The sequence below is a fragment of the Typopeltis vanoorti genome, chromosome 10 (genome assembly GCF_054136105.1).
Source record: "Typopeltis vanoorti isolate ZY-2024b chromosome 10, IOZ_Tvanoo_1.0, whole genome shotgun sequence".
Classification (NCBI taxonomy): Eukaryota; Metazoa; Arthropoda; class Arachnida; order Uropygi; family Thelyphonidae; genus Typopeltis; species Typopeltis vanoorti.
The window spans coordinates 56433474-56455178 of NC_143558.1; positions in this window are offsets into that span (position 1 = coordinate 56433474).

Genomic DNA, 21705 nt, shown 5'->3' on the forward strand with positions numbered 1-21705 from the left:
CATGACCTTTAACAATCCACACTCGGTGGCTACATGAAATGTTCTATTGGTCATATGCATTGTGTTAATTTAGTAATGATCCTGTCTGGTGATCAATTCCCAAATCATTGAACCATGTAAGTTGACCCATCGTTTAATTAAAATATAAAGTTTATCCCATTACAGATATATAAAAAATCTGGTTGATTCATAACTGACTTCTTTAATGATACTAGCCAACATTTGTTAACTTGCGATTACCATATTTTTTGAACAACTTGGTGTTTTTTAAGAATTATCTGTTTATAAACTTAAAAAAAAAATCTAATCATGTTAATTCCTAGATATTTCTCATATTTCTTGAATGGATATGAGGGATCTATATTCTGTACCACCTTTCTTTTCTACAGACAAAGTTGCAATGTTGCTTCATGATTACATCATTAAATTGGCTTTTTTTTTTTTTTTTTTTTTTTTTTTTTTTTTTTTTTTTTGTCTTAGTATAAGATCTTTAGTTTCTTACATCCACCAAAACCTCCACATCATCCAAACCTCCACAAAATCTAATCATGTTAATTCCTAGATATTTCTCATATTTCTTGAATGGATATGAGGGATCTATATTCTGTACCACCTTTCTTTTCTACAGACAAAGTTGCAATGTTGCTTCATGATTACATCATTAAATTGGCTTTTTTTTTTTTTTTTTTTTTTGTCTTAGTATAAGATCTTTAGTTTCTTACATCCACCAAAACCTCCACATCATCCCATGAAAAAAATAAAGAAAAAAGGTGTTTATGAGATTCATTGCTTTTATGGCATTGTTACATAGGCCAGATGGGAAGGTCGGAGATTTGCATGTCTGAATGTGTAAAAGACCAAAAAAAAAGAAGGCAGCATAAATCAGGTTTGGCATCCTACATAACAACTACAGTCCAAGTAGTTTGGCAAGAAACAGAAATGTCATATAATGATCATAATTGTTTTACAAGAAAATTCAAGGAAGCCTTTGAAATGCTGTGGATCCCACACCAAGTTTGGTCAGCTTTCATTAAAAATCTAACGACCATGGACCTGGGATATGATGCGAGCCATGACAGCAACAACTTGCATTGTTCTAACACATATAGCATAATTAGCATTTTTTTTTATTCTGGTTATTTGTTTGTAATTCTTGTAGATAAAGTTATACGTTGGTTATACATGACTTTAAATTTTTTTTTTCAGGAAATGACAGCATATACTAAAATAGTAATTAAAAAACTTTAATCAATACCTTCCAATATTTCAGCAATATTACATTGCCATCTTCTGAGAACATAAAACTATGATATGTGCACAGGCACTAACAACGAGCAAATGAGGCTGAAGAAGGCAACTGGCATTGGTCATAGAGTCCCAAAGGTGCCTCCTAGTGGGCTGAATTGGGTTGTCTTGGCTGTTGGGCTGATGTTCTTAGGATGCAAGCTTCCAAAATTTGGGTACACGAGACTTTCCCAAATTTGAAAAAAAAAATTTTAAAGTTACTTGTACGTAACTTTACTTTGAAGTATGTACCAATTGTGAAGTTCTGATAACATCTATGTGTGATTAATGGTTTCTAGTCTTTTTTTTGTGTATAGCTTTTGCTAGTTCTTCTGATGATGTAAGTCTGAAGACTTACAAAAATTGCCAGGTTATGTCTAAACAGACTCAATACCGAAAGTTTTCTACAAGCATATATTTTATTTTTAATGGTTTTTGTGCGACATTGCTGCTGTTGAGAACTATATCTACAACTCTGCAAAATAATTATTTTTAGTGTATATGCTAATTTAAAACTGTATTTGTAATAAAAAAGAAGATAATGCAGCACACTTTAATTTGCAGTGGCCACAATGTTCTGTGACAAACACTTTGAGAAATACTAGTGTAGATGATATTGCTAAGCTGATACTTAACATACATAATGTTTATGGATAAGTTGTTTTTATCATATGATTTCAGTTATGATGAAGTCTTACATTATTGAGTACAGAACATTCAGTGTTATTGAAATTAAAGTGTGTGGAAGGGATGAAGATCTCGCAGATTGTCAGCCAAATAATTTAAGTTTCTGATATTTTACTGGATTTCAACTAGCACACAAAGCACCATGATCGTGTAATTATGGAAATAATTTCAGTTGAAATGGGAAAAGAACTAATGTCTTTTCCCTTTACATCCAATCAAAACTAAATTTTGATTGGATGTAAAGTTTGTGATCATTAGACTAAAGGTTTGTTGTAAACGTTACCAAAATTTGAAAGCCATGATGAATTAATGGAGCCATGCTTACCAAGATTTGGGACATATTTCATTGCAAATTACCTTACCTATCCTCTTTGCTCCCTGCAGAGCATAGGGCCTCAACCATTGACTTCCATCTGACCAGTGGTGCACTTAGGATTTAGTCTTGGAGGGGGCTGAGTTGAGTGGACGATTTGAGAACACACACTACGCATTGCATACGACCTATGACTGAGCATCTGCAATGATTGCTAATTCATAAGTAGTATAGAAATAGAAGATGCAACACAACATAAATAAAAAAAAAAGAATTTTAATTAGGAAAAGATTTTTGGAAAATTTTCTAGTTTTTTTTTTTTCCCTTTTTCATTGGGGAGTGCCAGGGCCCCTTGCACCCCCCCCCCCCCCCTCTGGGTGTGCCAAACCTGCTATGTGAGTATAGCAGTGGGACATTTATTGCTTCCACTTTCCCTTGCTGTTTTTTCAGATTTGAAGTGAGCATGTGTTGTTCACATGACCACATTTCAACCAATTGCTTGTTGTTTATTGATTTTTTATTGTTGAAGGGTTTCCTCCTTCAACCAAGGCTCAATATCTCTTCAGAAGTGCTAAGTAATACTTGGACAAAGTGTGTTATGAGTTAACCCCAGTATTTATATATTTTTAGAAAATCACATAACTGAAAGATAAAAGCAAGCTGCCAGTTGAGTTGAAATGCTAACTCTTCAACTGAATTCCATATGTGAAACTGCCATAACAACATTCACTATATATTTCTTAGTTTTAACATGTTTATGAATTTTAACACCTTCGGTTGAATTTTATTGCTGCTTTGGGGAAAGCACATCCAATTAATAACAATAGTTTTCAGTTAGATACTGTGTTTGCCGGTGCAACATATGGTTTTGCTTGAGTGTAAATAGCATAGTTTCTGTATGAAAGAACGTGATTCATTAATTAGTGTCGTTTTATCCCAGTTGTCTCTAATTGCACTATTTGTTGAGAAATATATTACGCAGATTGCTGGTACCTTATTCACTGACATAATAAAAGTACTTGTTTTTTCTTGCCTCTGCAATATAGTGGCTATTGGGGAGGGTGTGTTGTTTACCGGGGAGCAAATTACTATCTCCCACTCTGAACATGCTTCAGCTTTTTTTCATTTGCTAGGTATATGAGAAAATTTTTAATTTCTTTCTTCGAAAGTAAAATCAGGTGTATGAGTTATATTCGAGTAAGTACGGTATTTCAGTTATGGATAAGTACATTGGTTAAAAAAAAAAAAAAATCGGCTAACGCCTTACATTGGTACCTTCTTTAAACGGAAAAAATAGCTCGGATGACAGTGATAATACAAAACGTGTGTGTAATGAGCCTGTGTAGCTCAGTGGATGTGGCGTTTGCACACCACCGCGCTTGGCCACACGAAGGAAGACTTGGTTTCGAGTCTAGTCGGCGACTAGAAATTTTTCTGAGCCTTTTTTCGACCGGTTCCCGAGTTAGTCTATCTCTGGCACGGGCAAGCAGGTTTTCCCTCCCGGAAACTAGGGTTTTTCGTCCTGTAAACTCAAGAAAATCGACCGTAGAACCCACATTATTTCAGACATTAAATATATTGTGTTAGGGTTAGGGACCACGAGATGGCGGCACATTTGAGCCGTCTCTCTTCACTACGAACTGCTTAATTAGTGATAGCCTTGGGCCATCTGTCTCTGATTGGGTACCAGTGGAGATTGAACTGCCCACTCAGTCTCCAAAAGTTAGATAGGGCTAAATGGCCTCGCCTACTCCCGTATACGGGAATAAAAAGGCGTTAGCTGATTTTTTTTTTAAGTTTGTGTGTAATTTCTGAAGAGAAAGAGGTCTGTAACGAATCCACAGAAACAGAATTCCCATCAGTTGCAGTGCGATAATAATACGCTGAACGAAAGGAAAGATTTGCTGACTTGCTGGACACTCGACCAGTGGATCTCATTCAAAGGTAAATACAACTGGTTATTTTGTAGGAACATTTTTCTGTTTTGTGACTTTTCTCCCTTTACGGTAATTATGCCTACATTATTATTCAACAATTGTTTACAGTTTTGAATATAAATCAGTATCAACAGTAGCCTGATTACGAACGCGTGATTAAAGGGACTGGGAGGTTTGGAGCTTTCCCGGATAGCATTCATAAGTTTCGGGGGCCTAATACAAAATTGGTTATTTTGTATTAGGTCCCCGAAACTTATTAGTTTAGAATTTAACCACTGGGAAAGCGTTTGTGTCCACCTCAAAACTGAAACAGAATTTGGAAACATATTTTCCAAATAACTTTTATAAGAAATTTCTGTGGGTTCATGATCCATTTCAGGCTTGCAGTCACGAGAACGACCTTTCGTTATCGAAAAAAGAACAGCTAATTGAGTTTCAAATGACAGTGGGCTTAAAATGCAATTCCGTGATCGTGGTTTGACTCGATTCTGGATCTCGCCTTCACTGAGAAGTGAATTTCCCGAATTATCTGAAGAAGCATCGAAAATCGTCATGCAGTTTTCTACAAACCTACCTTTTCCGAGAAATGATTTTCATCGCTCCTTCAAATAGAAACAAAATACAGAATTCGTCTTAGTGTGTGTGCCGATCTTCGACTGAAGTTGACCAACATTGAGCCAGATCTCCAGCAACTCTGCAATGCAGTGACTCATCCATCTCATTAAAAGTAAATAGTAAATAATTATATCATTATTTATTTGTTTAATAAAAATTAAAACTTTGTTTGATGATGATACACTTTTACTCGTTTACTTCCAAGTTAATTATGTTTCCATATATATTCAAAACATGCTTTTAGATTTATTGTTATAAATGGCACAGTTTTTCCCAAATGTTGGTAATCCCCACATACGTTTTTTAAAAAAATACATAACTTAGTGTTCATAGAATTGTTTTAGGCATTTTACTTGTCCTTGGGCTCAGAACAGGTGAGAAACGTCCGAGCAGGCCAGAGAGGATTGTGTATTGGCGAATCATTGCAGATGCTCAGTCATAGGTCGTGTGTGATACGCTCGTATTCTGGGCTATTTTGCATTGAGTTTGTTGAAAAGAGCATGTCTTGAACTTGAAACCTCTTTCCATCTCTGAACATTTAACCTTACCGTACGTAGATTCTTCAATAACATTGAAGTTAAGTTTAAGTTAAATTAGTAAAAGATTTTATTTTGTTTTTTGGATTTTGTGCTTCATATTATGGCAAAAACGTACTCAGAGTATTTTATTGAACTATTTCAAATAAACCAAAAAATGATGATTCAAATGGCAATGTTGGCGCTATTAATATTGTTAATACCGATTTGGATTCGGTTTCCACAGTCGTGGGTCTGACAAAACAATCGAATTATCCAGAAGTACTGTACTTCCTTAGTTATTAATAATTCTCACGACATCGCATTTTTGAAAGAACAAAGAGTTAATTCTGACGATAATTTAGATATTGTGGAAACCAGAACCAAATTTTAATTTTCCTGCAACCTGTGCTGCAATTCACAACCGAAGTTTTTAATACACATGGCTTGTATACTCTCAAGTTGAAAATAGTGCGTACTGTAAATATCGTGTGTTTTTTGCACTTGCTAATGTTGGAAAATCTAAATCTGAAGCACCTGGGCAGTTAGTTATGCAAGATTATAATAATTGGAAGAAAGCCATTGAAAAATTTAATAATCATCAAAAAACAAAATATCATATAACGGCTGTTATGACTTACAAAAGGTTAAAGAATATTCGAGATGGAAAATGTATTCTAATCAATCGACAAATTGATGTAGATGGTGCATCACAAGCTGCAGTTAATCGGAAACGATTAGAGCCGATTATAAAAACAGTAATTTTATGTGGTCGGCAAAATACACCCTTGAGACGACATCGTGATTATGGAGAATTTTCATTTGAACAGGAACCAATCGCCAATGAAGGCAATTTTCAAGCTTTGTTAAGAACGAGAATCGATGCTGGCGACAAAAACTTGGCTGAACATTTTAAACATTCCGCCAAAAACGCTACCTACATTAGCTGGAACATACAAAATCAAATTATAAATGCATGTAATGAAATAATTTTGAACCGTTTGGTCGAAAAAAATTAATTCGGCGAAATGTTTTTCAATTCTTGCCGATGAAACTTGTGACATTTCTACCACTGAACATCTTGCCTTGTGTGCCAGGTATATAGACGAAGAAAATGACAGTTTGTGAAGAATTTTTACATTTTGTTCCTGTAACAAGCACTACAGGAAAAAACTTATCGACAAAATAGAAAGCTTAAATAATTATGGCATCGATTTGTCATATTTACGTGGGCAAGGTTACGACGGTGCCGCATCAATGAGCGGAAAGTTTAATGGTGTCCAATCTCACATATCAGCTATATATCCACAAGTTTTATTTATATGTTCATTGTGCATCACATAGTTTGAATTTGGCAATGGGAAATGCCTGTATTTGTGACTGAAATAAGAAAATGCATTGGCATAATTGAAAAGGTACACAATTTCTTCAATACCCCCTAAGGGGCAGGACGTCCTTGTTGACAACATTGATAAATATACACCGGATACTAAGAGATAGAAACTACGCCAAGTTTGCCCCGACTAGGTGGGTGGCTGGAACGCTATGAAGCCATCATGACCATGGTGGAATTATATGATGCAGTGATTCATAGTCTTGAAACAATCATTTCTTGGGAAGACGGAGACTCGTCCTCTAACGCAAAACTTTTGAATAATTCATTGTGTTAATTTGGTTTTATAATATCTTTATTTAGCTTGCAAAAAATATTTGCGTACACCCATTGTCTAAAATAATGCAAAAATCTGACTGCCTCTTAATTGCCCTAAATTTTGTTGATGATGATGTGGCTCAATTAAATACCATTCGTGAAACACCAGAGTCTTCATTTAAAGATATAAAGATATTTACGATGAAGCATGTACAAAAGCCAATAATTTTAATATTGACATTAAAAAGCCAAGGACTACACCAAAACAAACATTAAGATTCAAGCCGATTCCGTAGAAGAGTATTTCAGGAGAACTATTTTCATTCCATTTACTGATCAAATATTGACTCAACTTCAGGATCGTTTCACTCGGCACCGCAACATTTTGAAAAAATTTTTTTCTCTTCTACCAAATGGAAAAGATGCTCCAGCGACAAGTGCAATGGAAGATTTTCGTCAATTGTGTGAATTTTATGCCGGTGATTTGCCTTGTACAAATCCAGCAATTTTGAACGCTAAATTCAAGTTGTGATATATGAAATTTGAAAAACCATTTGCAATAGCTCCATGCAAAAATGCCGTTGATGCAGCTTCAAAGTGTGACAAAATGATATATCCTAACATCTATAACTTATTAAAAATATTTGCAACACTTCCACTAACAACATGCGTCAGTGAAAGGTCATTCTCTAACTTGCACCTTTTAAAAACCTATTTAAGATCTACAATGAGACAATCACGATTGAACGGACTTTCTTTGCTATATATACACACACAGAGCGAGATTAATGTAACCACGACTGAAATAATTCAAGAGCTTTGCGAAAAGAAAACTGAATTTTATTCTTTAAATAAATTTTTATAATCACCTAATGAATTTTATTTAATGAATGAATTAAACGAATTTTAGTTGAACGGATAAAAATCTTAACTCTAACCTTAAATCCTGGGTCCGCCACTGCTTACAACATTTATAAGTGAAATCCCTCTGCACTTTTTACAGTGTTATGTTATACTCCCCTTCTTTGGCAGCTTGAACAGGAGTCTGTATTCCAGTCATCTGGCCATTCCTCCTTTTCCCATATTTGATTAAATAGTGGGTGTAGTAGTTCAGCCTGTATATTGTCACTCCCAGCTGCTTTGTTTTTTGTTTTCTTTACTGCTTTAGTTATAGTTCCTGTGTTTATTTTAAGTACAGGTAACCCTCGTATAACGCGGTCTACAAATTGTGTTATTCCTTGTTCAACGCGGTTTCGATATAATGTGGTCTACAATTTCTAGTAACCCTTTATTATTTATTTTTTTTTCATATTTTTCACAGGGACTTAAAAATCAAATTTTATCTTCGTTAAATTTGTGTCTGCCCGTATCGCGCAAGTAGTTATATAAGTATCAAATTTATTGTATCACTGAATAAGGTACTGTACAGAGGGTTTTTGCAGTCTGTGGCATTCTCAACAAATAGTGCAATTAGAGACAGATGGAATAAAAACAGCGCTAACTAATAAATCATATGTCCCCTCTCACAGACTATGCTGTATAGACTTGAGCAAAACCATATGTTGCACCGAAACACAGTATCTAACTAAAAACTATTGTCCAATTATGAAAGAAGTGTTTTTTTTATTGCATTTGAAATTCTCGATATCATTATGACAGATCACAAAGGCTAACTTAAAATAAAAGACTACCAAGAATCGAAACATACCATATAATGAATGTGTGAGTTCGCCTGCTATCTCAAAACTCAAACAAGAAGCGTTTGTGTGAGTTGAGCCAGTCAGTAATGAGAAGTTCCATCGGAACGATAAATGACACCCTGTTGCGAATGTGTTAAAACAATAGTGAATGTTGTTATGGCAGTTTCAGATGTTATGGAATTCGAATGAAGAGAATTAGCATTTCAGCTCAACACTTATCGGTTGCTTTTGTCTTTGGGTCACGCGATCTTTTGTTAATACCGCACCAGTCATATGCACGTCTTTATAGCTGCTGTCTTGTGTAAAACAAAATTCAGTTTGTACGTATATTGTAATAATTAAAAAAAAAAAAAAGCTGAATAATTTATAAGCGTATAAAAGGATATCACCTGTAAATCGTTGATGTGCCAGCAAAATTCTCAGACGTGCCACAGGTTCGCCATCCAGGGTTTACTGTATAAAGTGTTTATTGTTGAAAATTGTCTTAGTTTTCTGCCAGGAAAGTAATTTAAATGACAAAAAAGTATCTAGTTACATCATTGCATATAACCAAAGAATCCCTCTAATGCATAATATGAGATAAATTTAATTTTGTCATTTCTTTACTAAATAACAAAATACAGAAAGTTCATTTCCTGTAGTCCAAGCTTAATCGCTCCAAGAATACTTTCAGAGATTTTAATGTCTCTTGAAAACAATTATCCCCTGTCCCACTTTAAATTCTTATCCCTTTTTAAGCTTTGATTCTTCAAGAAGTGCGAATTCCTAATTGTTGAAGAAATTAGGAATTATTTCCACACTATCTCATCGGGCAAGATCCTTGTCAGAAGGAGAGGAACTTCAGCAAGAACTTAGTTACCTCAAAAGGACCTTCTCAAATAACGGTTGCTCTTCTCAAAATATCTATAATCATCTTAGTGTACGTAATCAACATAGTAATGAAGATAACTCAAATCCCACAGCCTACATCTCCTTACCGTGTATAAGTTCTCTTTCCCCTAAGCTGGCAAAAATCCTGAAGAAATTTAATGTTGAAACATATTTCTCCACCTTTCCAAAACTAATTTCGCCTCAGTCAACCTAAAGTAAAATGCAACCTTCTTCAGTTCTCAGGAGTATACAAAATCATTTGCAGTTGCAGCAAACCATATTATGGCGAGACAGAAAAGTCCATCTCTCTTCACATAAAACACCAACCTGACATTTCTTATATAACAGAACCCGTGCCCTATCCAGCCACGTTTTATTCTCTGCCAATACTAATGTTGAAAGATGACAGAAAGACTCATCTTGGAATCCAAAGAAATGGCTCCCGACCCTACCAATCTAAACAGCAATCTCAGTTACAGCCTACCTGATTCACATAGTGCTGTAATCCAGTTTTGGAGTACTCATATCATTCGCACGCACAATGCTTCACGCCAGAACTAACGTTCGGACTCAATTTCAAACACAACTACTACTTGTTCTAAACTCTGTTTGTCTAAAGTACAATATATTTTTAAGATGTTTGCTCCCTGGTATGTATTCACCTGATGAAGTCGGCATTTCCGATGAAACTAGTAGTGAAACCTTATTAAATCCCTTATATTTCTTCTTGGTGTTTAAGTCGGTTAATAATTTTAAACAAACACACACATATATCGCTGTAGTTGGTGAATTGAGTGGTGGAGGTAGAGGTGTATGTGCAACCATATGCAAGACCCCTCGACACTTCTGCGCATGATAGAAGGCAGTGAATCTATTCCTATAATAGGGTAACGTCGGATGAATGTTTATTATTATACATAGGAAAATAGCTTTTTTTAAATGAAAATTCTAATTTTTAAAGTGGTAACTATTTACTTGTACAACAGTTGGAAAATTTTGCGTATAAAGCACGTAATTTCGTAAGTTGTGGTAGCGAATTCGTACATCACCTTATTCCTTTCTTCCCTTCATTGGCTGTCTTGGTCCATTGGCAGCCGAGCGTTTCGCATCTGGTCGGACAGTGCCCTCCCGCAATGAGTCATTGGACCCCTGGAGGGGTCGTGTAATAATATACGAGAGTTAAAATTTCATGTCTATACAAGAAAAGATTTTTGAATTTAGACATTAAATGCAAGTTGGTAAATTTCACTTAATTTACTGGCTCTTGGACTGAAATGGTTATTGTTAGCAGGCTGCAGGTTTGAATCCCATTGTGATTTTTAGATAACCACCTGATGTGATCACTTTTTTCACTTATTTGGAGGTCTTAAGAGATAGCTTGAAAAGCAGGGTTTCCAGATTATATACAAAAAATATAAACAGCTCATACGAGTTTTAAAAGAGGTAAACCGTGAGTAGACATAACTATACAAATAAATAACGGAAAAACTCACGTAGAAATATTATTTAATAGTATAATTTTCGCCTGTGTGTCACAGGCATCTTCAGTACAATTAGGCACAAAAAATTAAACACTAACTGACAATTCCAAAAAGTGCCACCTAAGTAGCTGGTGTAAGATAACTAAAAAGGTCAATAACTTTCCTAAAAAAAAAAAAAAAAAAAAAAATTTAAAACAATAAAAAGCCGTCGGATCTGTTTAAGTTAGGAGAATGAAGTAGAGTTTCACATGCTTCTTTATAAAGGCGTTCCATGAGAAACTGACTTTTGTGAAGAACTCTGTGTCTAGTGAAGATGGCATGTTCTGCAAGTCCAGACTTTTCAGGTTTAAAGTATTCAATATAAGATTGGTGTTCTTCTAGCCGAATGGCAGATCTTCCCGTTTGTCCGAAATAACATAATCCACAAGAGCACGGAATCTGGTAGACACCTGGATGATTAAGGTGTGGAAGCTTGTCCTTTGGAGAAGCGAGAAAGGTGGAGATTTTTTGTATTAAATTTATTTTTTTATTTTTTATTTTTTTATTTTTAGGAAAGTTATTGACCTTTTTAGTTATCTTACACCAGCTACTTAGGTGGCGCTTTTTGGAATTGTCAGTTAGTGTTTAATTTTTTGTGCCTAATTGTACTGAAGATGCCTGTGACACACAGGCGAAAATTATACTATTAAATAATATTTCTACGTGAGTTTTTCCGTTATTTATTTGTATAGCTCATACGAGGTTTACCATATTCATGGGCAGGAGTTGCCTTAAAGTTTTTTTTTTTAATTAAAATCATTACTTAAAAGAAAACGTAGTATACGTAAGCATAATACTTGACTTGCTACTATGAATTTCTTAAATGTTTTAGTATCCAAAAATAACTGCCGCCCTCTAACGTAAAAAAGAAGTATTACAGATATGCAGGAGTCGATCTTAAGTCACCCAAATTTTTGGCAAATTAATTAATACAACCATACTTGTTCGGGTTAGAATTCTTCGTGGCCATGGCCGACTATAAAAAAATCTTTCCGATCTGAACGAGTCTTAAATAGCACATTAGTTTAGAAGTAGAAATAAATTATAATACTGGAATAGACATGGGTAAAATATTATTTTAGAGTATAATTTTCGCCTCGCCTACTCCCGTATACGGGAATAAAAAGGCGTTAGCTGATTTTTTTTTTTTTTTTTTTTTATAATTTTCGCCTAAGTATAAAGTCCATTCCTTACAATTTAAATATGATTACTTGTTTCCTATTGAAACAAGTTTAGAAGTCGTTATACAGATCGGAAAGATTGTTTTTAAAGCCAGCCATGCCTATGAAGATTCTCCTAACTTGAATTAGTATGCAGTACCATCGACAGGATGTAGCATAGAAGCAGCCTGCCTCATGGCGCGGCTTAAAATAAGGGAGCTCATTCAGCCATATTGCGGTAGGCGTCGTTACAACGGGAACAATTCCTGTTAGCGTAGCAAGTGAGGACAGAAGTTTTTCCAAGCTTAAACTTATTAAAAGTTACTTGCGAACAGCAACAACCCAAGAAAGATTGATTGTTCTAGCAACTATATCGATAGAGGCGGACATAGCTTATAAACAGTTTTATTGTCCGATATCACCGTAGTGCAAACATTTCATTAATATTATGTAATCGTTTTGCATTAATGTTTCTCTTGCAATAAAAACAAAATAGCAATTGGAGATTTTCTTATAATCCACCAGGGGTGATATTTGACTGTTTGGCTTAGGACGCAATCTAATTTGGCGACGGCCCTGCTCGTATGTGATTACATTAATAATTTTAATAATTTGGAAGAGAGTTTTCGTAAGATCAACTCCTACATAGCTGTAATACGTTTTTTTTTTTTTTTTTTTTTTACATTAGAGGGGGCCAAATTAGGACTTTAGATCTTTTGTCCATTGCAGTTTGAGTTGTTTCACCTACTAATGCTGGCCTGGTTGCCTGAGCGGTTAGTGTATCCGACCTCCAGCCAAAAGGCTGTAGGCTTGAATCTCTGTGTGGGCATGGATGTTTGTGAAAATATTAGTGGTAGTAGTGGTGACAGAGAGCTGTAGAGTGGGCACCCTCCTCGACGAGTCTTTAGATTCCCTGGAGGGGCCATGTAATAATAATTGTCATGTATACATGCTGCTTTTGCTGTATTGCTCTAAAGATGCTGATTTGAAATTCAGCAAAATATATAAGCCAGTTACTAAACTTTTTTTTTTTTTTATGAAATAGTTAGTCTGGTGTTAAAGCTTGTGTATTAAATGACTGATTCTGATTAGGGTGCAGTTCCGGCCAGGCTGTGCTATTTTATTTTTTCATCTACAAATTGAAATAGATAGCTGAATTCTCCCCCCCCCCCCATTTCATGTATGTTTATTTAAAGCAGAACAAAGAAAGCAAAAGAGAATGTCTAAGGATAACATTAGGTTTCTCAAAATCATTGATTTGTGGTGCAGACAAGTAGAGTTTTTCTCCTGAAAAATGGTTATTAATCTCTCAGTCCAGAAAAAATTAATCATAGAATGTGTATTATTTCAGATAAATAGTAGTTATAATCAGGAACAGATGACATGGCTCTACCAATAAATTGTCAGTTTCCATGAACTTGATGAGTGATAACTAAGGGAAGGCAGATGCCTACTGATTTCAAAAAGCGACTCGCATGATATTGCAAGCAGTGAAGAATTGAAAAAGCTCGAGACTATCATTTTTGTTAATTTTATTCCATTCATCTTAAATAGCCAGTGGAGATGGTTGATGAGCAAAGCAGCAACTTGCCTAAGTGTAAAATAACCTATGTTCCATCATGTGAGCACATGCCAGCTTTTCACAAGAACCTGGCAAATTCCTGTCATGGATAATGGTTCACTTAAATTAACGAAAACAGAAATAAAATTAGTGCATGGTAGGCTTGTAGGTTTTTTAGAGCATAAATTTAACTCTCTCATATATATATAATCCCAAATGCGAAAGTTTACCAAACATACTTGGTACAGCACAATTAGATCAAGAAAGAAAGAACCTTTTTTGAAAACTTCAGGTTGTAATAATGTGTGGAAGAGTGTTCTAAAGTACACAGCAGGGGCGCGCTGTCCATGTGTGCGATGCACACAAGTGGCAAGATAGTAAAGATGTCAAAGAGGAGGAAATACTTTAAAAAAAAAAAAACGTTTTTTTAAAGTATTTTTTTATTGGAAGGGGGGGGGATAGGGGCCACCTAAAGTTTTGCACAGGCACCGGACACTACTGGCCCGCCCCTAGTACATGGGTAGATAAAATGAAACAAGATAAGTTTGGAGGCCTGTAAATGAATTATTAGCAGTTCCTTGTAAGTTTACAGGCTTATAAGGGAAGAACATAGTGTGAATATACTGTTAAAAAAAAAGCATAAGACAAAAACAGAATTTATGAGAAAGCAACTGAAGTGACAGAGAGAGATCAAATAATCAGATGGCCCTCTTCTGCATAGCATTGTGCATTTTCAGGGAAGTTCTTGTTGCACTATAAGAACAGGGAAGGGTAGAAGTTTTACAGATAAGGAATAACTTCAGCAGAAATGGATACCTAGTTTTTTGGAAGCAGAGGGGACTATAGATGTAGGTTAGTTCAAGAAAAACTATTTGATCTCATGTGGAGTGTCAGTATTATCAGTGGTGAAGTATGGTTTTTCTTGTGTAAAATAAAATAAATAAAACATGGTAAAGAAATCAGTATTTAAGGCATTGATCATGGAATATCTTAGTTTGGAATATGAGAGCAGCAAGGTTTGTCAAATGACTGTTACTGGCAAAACTATGGATAGGATTTCTGGTAAGTGACAAAAGCTCATTTATGAACATGAGAAAGAGTGCGATAGACTTGCTATTGAGACCTATTGTTGATGCATGATATTTTCCCACTTCATTGCTATCCCAATATCTAACAAACTTGCTAAGCCCCCACATCAAAAAAACATCCTCTTTTATAAAAAAAATACAACTTCATAGAAAGCACCAAAGACATTACAATACATCTTATTGATCTGCTTGCAAGCCTGGACATAGTAAATCTGTTCACCAAACACTGTTTATCAAGAACAGAAACTTCTTGGTAAACCATACAACTATTATAAGACCTCTTTAAACATTTCATCAATAGTATATTCTTCAAATTCTAAAAGGAATACTTTGAACAGAAGGAAGGACTAGCAATGGGCTCTTTCCCCTCTCCCTTGTTAACAAACCTATTCATGGAATGGTTTGAAAAAAAGCTTTTCAATACTAAGGTATGCAACCTCAAGTTTGGCAGAGATATGTCAACAATATTTTCACGTTTGGTTGGGATCCATTTTCCAATTAGAAGACTTTGTCAAGTACCCCAAAAACCTTCATTCCTGAATTAAATTCACTGTTGCATTAGAGTCAATTATGTCTTTGCCATTTCTGAATACACCTCTTGAGGTACCCAAACAGAACACTTAAAATATTTCAGTGTTAAAGGAAGCTAACAAATGCCAAACATTACTTACACATCACATCCCCACCCGAGACAGAAGACGGGCATCATCCATTCCTTACGTGATAGTGCTTACAGAATTTCTACTGATACAGATAAAAGAAGCCAATAAAATATTTGAGTTCCATTCTACCAAGGAATGGTTCCAGTAAAGCATTAATCAAAAAAATCCTAAGTCGGCCTCTGAAACAATCAGATAAACAGGAAAACCAAGACTTTAGTCCTGGTGCAGTGATTCTCCCATATATACAAACAGTCACATATAAAATAACAAGGATGCTGCATCAATAAAATATGAAGGTTGCCTTCTACCCCATCAACAAAATCTCTAATCACATGAGATGGGTCTCAACATCAACAAGGAGATGTTGAGAACAAAAGAAGACACAAATCAGGACTGGCAGCACATACAACTGAAACAAAACATCAAGTATTATGGCAACAAACAAAAATGCTCCACCTAGATTAGATTTTTTTTTAAGAAATCAGCTGAAATGGTGAAACATCCTCTACAGTGCAACAAAAACATGGGACAATTTTACATGTCTGGTCTTCGCATGTAGTTACCATTAGTATAGTACATGGCAGTCCACAAATCAGCAAACAACATCATAGTGCACTTTTCGTTGTTGTTCATGTTCAAATATTTTTGTTATGGATATTAATTGTCATTATCTGTCTTTTTAGTTTATTCATGAAATTCTCCTGATGATGTAAAACAAAACATTTTCATGAAACTAGTCAAGTAATCCATAAAATAAGTTTATTATCCCATCTGGTTCTTTAATTGTGGAAGAATACCAGCAAAAAACATTCCTAAGAGTTACAGAAATTTGAGTACTGAAGAAAGTCGATAAGAATGAAGTTGGAAGAGCAAGTGAATGAAATTGAAATGGGAGAGCATGTCAGAAGAAAGTTGACATGAAAGAAGTAACAGAAGATGAGAATGGCAAGGGCAAAAAATATATGAGCTTAAGCTGAGTACTTCACAGCATAAAGCATGAGTTTAAGCAACTGGATAAATGTCTGCAGGTATACAGAAAGAGAAAAGCAGAGTAGGGGGACAGTACTGTATATGTCAATTCATATCAACAATGCACTTTATAAAAAAACAACAAAATTACGTTTTTGAAGTAGGCTGAAGATGGTAGTGAATGTTAGAATGGAAACAAAAAGAATATGAAAGAGTTTATAGTTTTGGCAGGTACAAATTATTTGAAGGGTGACAAGTATGGAATGGGAGAGGGTATAAAAGAGTTACTGGGATTAAAAATAATAATAATAAAACGAGAGAATAAACATTGTTAGTCTGTTGTGATTGTATGATAGGAGCAAACTGAGAACATAGGCCATGAATGCAAATGAGTCAATGTACAGGTTATGAAGGAAGAATAGTGTGCAGTTAGTTATATTGATAATAATAAGAATAAAGAAATAACTGTGTGTGTGTATATGTATATACACACACACACAGCCAGCCAACTCTTGTTTTTATGACCCATTCTTTTGGTCAATCTCATCTTCCCTTGCCTTTTGTTTTTTTCCCTCTCAATATTTTTAGAACTTTTATAAAGAACTGAAGAGAATATAGATTTTGTATACTTTATTTTACACTAATTTATATGCACATCCAGTTCATTAAGTCTTAATTACACCTTAATTTAAAAAAAAGGAAATCCCATATTTAAATTAGGGAATACAAGATAATTGATCAATGATGACAATGTAAAAGAGCACTGCAATATTGAAAAATGCCAACAGGTTATGGATAATCGAGTCACTTTGTGAGGCCTTGAATTCGACTACACTTGCATTACTATAAGCAGATCTAGTTGCCTAGATTTCAGAAAAATGTGAAAAAGCGTAGGGAGAAGTGACTAGCCAGCCTAATTGACTGAGCAGGGAGCATCGGTCCACACAATAGGATGGATGTTTGGAAATATCTTTATGCCGTAGATGATTTTCACTGCCTGGTATGAGACCAAATTCAGCTACTAGCCATAGGCTTGAAAAAGTATGCCAAAGTAGTTAACAGACTATCTAACTTTTAACCTATGCACATCACTAATATGATATATATATGACCAGCCTTTCAAAGGTATCAGGAAATTGTTTCTCTTCATGAAGACTTGAATGGGCTACATTCATACCAAAGATGGGATGTACAATTTAACACGCTATATGTGTGTGTGTGGGGGGGGGGAGATATGATACAAATAAAAAAAGCATTACACAGACCATGCAGGGATGATTTTGGAATGCATGAAAAGTGGAAAAGAAATAAAGCTATTCCTGGAAGCAGAGTAAGAGTGCAGCATTGAGGATGAAGAAGATTATAATGTTTTCTAATCATGAGAACTGGAATTGTCATTACAGACAATGTATTCCAAGAACAGCCCTGGAGGTACACCATAATAATAATAATGGATCAGCCTAGCAAGGCATCATGATAAATTTGTAGATTGTAGCATAAACAACATATAGTCAATTCACTAAAATTGCTTGAATACAACTGAAGCATCAAGAGATATTCTGAAACTGATAACGTGGACACTTTCTAAAATGAAACAAACAAAAATTGTTAATATGTAACACGAAATGGCACCGAGATATTTGCTTATCTTGTCATTTCTTATCTATACTTTTTAAAATCTTCTTTCAGGACTATACTACTGAATTGTAGATCAGATTCACTTCTTAGTTAAATTTTATTTTGTTATTGATTCTGTGGGTATTCATCTAAATTCATAAAAATAATTTTTCCAAAATAAACACTTGCACAAATTAAGGTAACAAAATATGGCAATTAATTTTATTAAATGACTTAGTGTCCATTTTTTTTTTTGTAAGGAAATCCAAAAAAAAAAATTACTTATACAAGAGTTTATTGCATTATCTTTACAAGTATAATGAATCCTCTACTTGAGCTTTTTTTTTTTTTTTGTACAAAGATACCACTGTCCTACACTTCGTTTTAAGAATATTTAAATAAGAAATTTGCACTTTGTTACTATTAGAATAAATTCTGTATGGCCATATTTACAAAAACTATAATCAAATTTTCAGTTTATATTCAAGAAAATGAATAGGTCCTTACATTATGAACTGAAATTTAATAAATACAGAGTAAGCATGATAAGTATAATAAAATTAGTTTAATCCTTTATCCAAGTGTGAGCAAACAAAGTTTGCACCTGAAAGTATCTTCAGGACTGAGGTAAGGTGGTACAACACCAGGGCAACTTGTTGCAAAGGTGGAGCAAGCTACCAACACTCCTCTCTCAGTATCTCCTATAATGCAAAACACATCTCCTTGCGGATATATCTAATGTTATGCATTAAGGGAAGGGCCACTACCCAGACTAGTTTCGACCTTTATTGAGGTCTCTTCAGTGGGAGCCAGGCACTTTCAGGTGCAAACTTTGTTTGCTCACACTTGGATAAAGGATTAAACTAATTTTATTATACTCTAACCAAGTGAAAAAATAAACTTTCAACATCTTTCTCTAAATCCAGAGTAATTTATTAAAAAAGGGTGGCACACCATTTGGCAACTCCTATAGGTAGAGATGACCTGCTAATGCTTCTGCGTGGTATCTCCACTTGGGCCTGGCTCCCACTGAAGAGACCTCAATAAAGGTCGAAACTAGTCTGGGTAATGGCCCTTCCCTTAATGCATAACATTAGACATATCTGCAAGGAGATGTGTTTTGCATTATAGGAGATACTGAGAAAGGAGTGTTGGTAGCTTGCTCCACCTTTGCAACGAGTTGCCCTGGTGTTGTACCACCTTACCTCAGTCCTGAAGATACTTTCAGGTGCAAACTTTGGTTGCTCACACTTGGATAAAGGATTAAACTAATTTTATTATACTCTAACCAAGTGAAAAAATAAACTTTCAAGCATGATAAGTTATTTTCTATTGTCTTCCCTTGCAAAATTTCAAGAGAGACAAAAATTGCAAATCAATTTCTTCAGTCAAAGTTTAGAACTAATTTATAAACTTTTATTTGAAATAGATTTCAGATAATTTTTGGCATTAATATATCACTGTTGACTCCAGTAATATTAAATACTTATTTTCCACCCTTCCCTCCAAAAAATGGATGTGTTTAAATATATCTGATGAGTCTGCTAATCCTTGTAAAAGAATCCAAAGAAACTGGTGGTATGGTAAATGATACATTATAACATGTTATTCAGTGATTCCATGCTGTTATGTAAGAGTTTATAACAAATTCTCTACTTGAGCTCCCCCCCCCCTTTTTTTTTCTGATGAAGATATTCTGGATGGCATATGATCGCGATAGAATTTTGTTCCAAGAACCTAATGAAATCTAGTGATGATCAATAGGAAGTTGAAGTTCGAGAATCACACTGCATGGTCATAAAAACAATGCAGAGAAGAAGAAGACTAACATGTGAAGATAAGTCTTTACAAGACCATAGAGCAGCTGAACTACTGTGTTTAGCATTTCAGTGAGAATTAGACTACATGGAATGCTGGGAGACAATAAGTGATCATCCTCTCTGGAAGTTGAGTATAAGTGATTATCAAGGAGTGTAGTAAGGGTCAGATTTCACTCTTGAGTGAGTGGAATGGATTACTAGTGGGAACAGTAATAGCTATACTTGAGTGAACTTAAACAATTGTGCAAGCCTCTCACTCTCATGATAAGTTCTTGGACTACTTAACAGTATATGCATAACAACACTGCCAGTTTTTTTTAGCTAAGCTAAACATGCTAAAATTATAGTTTTTAAGCTAAAAACTATAATTTTAGTTTTAAAATTATAGCTTTTAATAAATTTATAATTTAAAAACTAAAACATACTGTCATATCCAGTGAGAAAAACTTATTTGAAGACAAATATCCCATTAATGAGAGCTGATATTTCAATACAGCAAATACAAAATCAGTACTGTACTGGCAACAATTCTTGATATAGTTAACTTACAAAACAACATTGTTCAAAGCTAAGTAGATGAAAATGGGGAAAAATTATCTGAATACCTCCCTCCAAAAATAAAAAATTACTAGTAACTAAATGCATATGTGAAAAGAAAAAAAAAATTGTCAGTTCACACTCATTCCATAGAGGAGGATGAGCAGTTATCACAACGCATTCTAATATATCCCACATGTGTTTAGTTGGGTTACAGTCAAGGGAGTTTGGGGACCAATGCAATGTGGCAAATTCGTTGTGTTCTTCCAACCATTCAGTAGTTGTATTTAGTTGGGTTACAGTCAAGGGAGTTTGGGGACCAATGCAATGTGGCAAATTCGTTGTGTTCTTCCAACCATTCAGTAGTTGTATATAAGGCTGATGACAAGGTGCGTTGTCCTGTTGAAAGATGGCACTGTGGTTGGGGTAGACCTCCTGCAGATATGGATGGAGATGGTTGGCTAACAGGTCCCTGTAGCATTCACCATTCAGTGTTTGTGGGATGATAATCAATGGACCTAGGATGTGCCAGAAAAAAGCTTCCCAGACCATAACACCACCTTCACTAGCCTGTTGAACTCCAAATGTGCAACTCCAGCAGCTGGGGGCTTTATGCTGCCCAGCCATCAGCATGTTGCAGCAGGAAATGGGATTCGTCACTCCAGACCACCTTCTTCCAGGGGTCCATTGGTGATGTTCCTTGGCCTACCTGAGGCATTGTTTGTAATACCTGGATGTCATCATGGGTATTCTTGTTGGGCTCTGGCTGTGGAACTGCAGGCAAAGCAAGGTATGGTACATGTGGAAATGGGTTGAACTACCCTTCTATTGTTGTACTAATGGGTGAGCTGTGTGACTGTTACATGTCATTGCTGAGATATCAGTTGTGACACCCAATGCTGACCAACGTGAGCCCTTCTGCTGGATGTCTGTTCATGGTTAATTCAGTCCTGGTACACCCTTAATACAGTCATGTGGGAGCAACCAACAAGTGTGGCTGTTTCCGAAATACTGGCACCTGCACTCCGGGGCCCCAACTATCTGCTCTTGGTCAAATTGGCTTACGTTGCCATGTTTCCCCATTACTGGCAAACGTTTACTGATTACATATAATTTATAGTAGCTGCACATGACATTGATAGCATATGGTACTTCATTATCATGCTGAATATGGAAATTGGGTGGGTCCTAATGCAAAG